The following is a 3,926-nucleotide window of genomic DNA, read 5'->3' as shown; positions in this document are numbered from 1 at the left end:
GAAACACATCGGGAAAATCCCTCACAATAGGAACAAAATCAATACTAGGAGTATATGCACCGACATCCCTCACAAAGGCTAGGTACAAAAGACAACCTTTCCCAACCATTCGTTGGGCCTTCAAGAACGAAATCACCCTACTAGGGACAAAATCAGTCGAACCTCGCCACTCAATCCGTGGCACACCCGGCATAGCTAATATCACTATCTTAGATGATAGTCCAAAATAGAACGACACGGAGATATCCAATCCATGCCCAATATCACATCAAAGTCTACCATACAAAGCAATAACAGGTCCACTTGGGTCTCCAGACCCCTAATAGTCACCACATATGACTGATACACACGGTTCACAACAATAGCTGACTGGGTGGGTGTTGGTGAAGTAACTGGCGCTGAAGTCGATGGCTGACTCCTTTGTTAAGATGAACCTCCAAGATAGCGAGGACACTGCCTCCACATATGACCCAACTCTCCACGCTCATAGCAACTCTCGAGAGCTAGATACGAGGACTGAAGGGAACCCCTAGCACCGAAATGACTAGCAGATGCACCTAGCATAGAAGAGCCCTGAACTGATGGAGCACGGGACGAACTCTAGGATAGAAGGCACTGAGTGATGAATGGCCCTACTGAGAACTGTGAGATCCATGACGCGATGATACCCCATGATAACCTGGGCGAGCTGACTGAGCATGCCTGAACGGATGGCCTCTACCGTGCTGAAACTGACCTCTCGAAGGAGCACCACCATAACTACCAGATCCCCGAGGCCTCTTGGCCTCTCTCTTATCTCGCTTCTGGCGACGAGTTGACTCAATCTCGCGAGCAATGTCAACATCCTCTTCAAAAGTAGCACCAGACACCCTCTCCCTGATCATGAGATTCCGAAGCTGATACGTGATGCCATCAACGAACCTCCTAATCCTCTCTCTTTCCGTAGGAAGCAACCAAACAGCATGACGAGCTAACTCCGAGAACCTCATCTCATACTGTGTCACAGTCATATCTCCCTGACGCAACCACTCAAACTGCTTGCGTAGCTCCTCTCTGCGAGACTGTGGCACATACTTCTCCAAAAAGAGAACGGAGAACTACTGCCAAGTAAGGGGTGTTGCACTAACGGGCCTACGCCTCTCATAAGCCTCCTACCAAGTGAAGGCAGCTCCAAAAAACTGAAAAGTAGTAAATGCAACCGCGCTGGTCTCCAGAATACTTGTTGTACGAAGAATCCTCTAACACTTGTCCAAGAAACCCTAGGCATCCTCGCCCTCTGTACCACTAAAAGTCAGTAGGCTGAAGTCTACCAAACCTCTCCAACTTGCGCTACTCGTCCTCTGGCATAGCAAGAGCTACATAGTCCTGAACAGCTACAACCGGTTGGGCTAGAGGTACCCTCGGTGTCTGAATTCCCTACACGACCTGCTCAGGAATGCGAGCGGCTATAGTCTGAGTGCCTCCTCCGGCCTGAGAAGTAGTTGCGGTTGTAGTGACTGAGACCGCCTGAGCTAGGCTAGTGCATACTGATAGAATCAGGGCCAGGGCCTCTTGAAGACCCGGAATCACAATGGGCACAGTTGGTACCTGAGTTGGTGTTGTTGGAGCGTCCACAACTAGGACCTGATCATGAACTGGGTAGCTGGTGGATCTGCAGGTGCTGCCCTAGCTACTGTGCGGGCCACACCCCTGCCCCTACCACGGTCTCGATCGCATCCTCAACATCTAGCTGCCCCAACTGGTGGTACTGGTGGTCATCCGTCCTGACTGGTAGCACATGTCCTCACCATCTGTGAGAGAATAGAATGACATAAATTTAGTACTCGGATCAACAGATTCGCACGACAAGAATTTCAAGAATATGAAGTTTTCCTAAAGGTTCTGGAGCCTCCCAAGTATAAATACAGACGTCTCTGTACCGATCCACAAGACTCTATTAAACATGCTCATGATTCGTGAGACCTATTAACCTAGGTTCTGATACCAACTTATCACGACCCCAAATCGGACCCGATCATGATAGCGCCTCTCGTGAAACAAGGTCAGCCGACACCAACCTCAAACCATTTAAGACAGTTATAATAATTGATTTTAAGTCATAAATAAACTATAAATCCCAAAATAAAGAGTGAAATAGAACAATTGCGGAAACAACATAGTCCGTCATCGGGGTGTCACCAGTCATGAGCATCTAAACATCCGTCTAAGAGTATGAAAAATGACTACACAGTCTATTACAGAGCTAATTCAAAGGAAAGTAAAGATAGGATGGAGAAGCACTGGGCTGCGAACGCCGAGAAACTACCTAGTCAACTCCGAATAAGCCTGCGGTAGAAGAAAATCAACCCTCGCTAGCGTGGCTCGAGACTCCTGAATCTGCAAACAGGGTGTAGAGAGTAATGTGAGTATGACAACTCAAGAAGTAATAAAAGTAAAGGCAACTGAGAGATAAGAAAACACATGAATCACAGCAAAATGCTTCAAAGAGGCAGTATAAAACCAAAAACAACATATTTAAATAGTAAAAGCTCATAGAAATATCTTAGTTCAGTAAAAACCTCTTTAAAACATCGTTTAGCAGTTTACACTAGTAAATGATATTAGGGAGAAAAGATAGATACATAAATCAGCCCCTCGGGCAAGATCACAATCACTCGTATCAGCGCATCGGGCAATAACATGGAACAACATCAACCCCTCGGGCTATAGCACATCTCACACTGGGTGCCCACGCTCACTGGGGTGTACAGACTCTGGGAGGGGGCCCTTACGGCCCAAGCACAATAACAAGTCATCTCGTGGCATAATCAAATAGGCTCTCGGCCTCATATCAAGCCACCTTGTGGCATAACAACTCAGGTCATTGGCTTCATAATCATGAAATAGCATAATACCGCTGCGGCGTGTAGCCCGATCCTATAGTAACCTCACAACACAGGCCCTCTGCCTCACTCAGTCAGAAATTGCTCAAAGCCACTCGGGCATAGTAAAATATGATGCTCAGCCCAAAATATCATTTAAGATATCAAAACAGAGTAAATATGGCTGAGTTGTGAAAACAGTAGAATACAGCATGATTGAGTACAAATATGAAGTCAAAATAGTGAGAAATAGTAGTAAAAATCCCCTAAGGGTCCAAAACAGTTGGCACGAGGACCAAATATGGCATTCAGCTTAAAACATGATGATAGCAAACAGTTTTCAATTAAATACGCGGTTAAACAATCATACGGGATGGACTAAGTCACAATTCCCAATGGTGCACGACCTTACGCTCGTCATCTAGCATGTACGTCATCTCAAAGTAGCACAACGATATGATATCCTGGGTTTCATACCCTTAGGACAACATTTACAATCATTACTTACCTCTATCCGGTCCAAACTCTAGCCCACGATACTTTGCCTCTCGAATCGGCCTTCGGATGCTCCAAATCTAACCAAAATCAGTACATAACCATCAAAATATGCTAAGGGAACAAAGCCCACTCGAAAGTAATCAAATTACAAGACAAATCCCAAAATTTACCAAACCCGACCCACAGGCCCACGTCTCGGAATCCGACAAAATTTACATCAATAAAATCCTTATTCCCCACGAGTTCATTCATATCAAAAGTACCAAAATCCGGCAACAAATGACCCCTCCAACCCTTAATCAAATGTCTCCAATCTCAAGCCCTAGTTTCTTTAATATTTACCCAAAAATTTCCATAATCTTCAAGCCTAATCAATGAAATAATACCATAGGAATGAGTTTTATATTCAAAAATCTTACCTCAATGAAGTTCCCTTGGATTCCCTCTTCAAAATTCCCCAAAAAGCTCCAAAATCGATTTAAAAAATGGTGAAGAAAGGCTGAAAATCGCGAATAAGGGTTTATATACTTTCTGGCCCAGCCTTCTCGCACCTGCGGTACCTATACC

This window comes from Nicotiana sylvestris, chromosome 6 (assembly GCF_000393655.2).
Source record: "Nicotiana sylvestris chromosome 6, ASM39365v2, whole genome shotgun sequence".
NCBI classification, from domain to species: domain Eukaryota; kingdom Viridiplantae; phylum Streptophyta; class Magnoliopsida; order Solanales; family Solanaceae; genus Nicotiana; species Nicotiana sylvestris.
The sequence above is the reverse complement of the archived record's forward strand: the minus strand, read 5'-3'. Positions refer to the sequence as shown.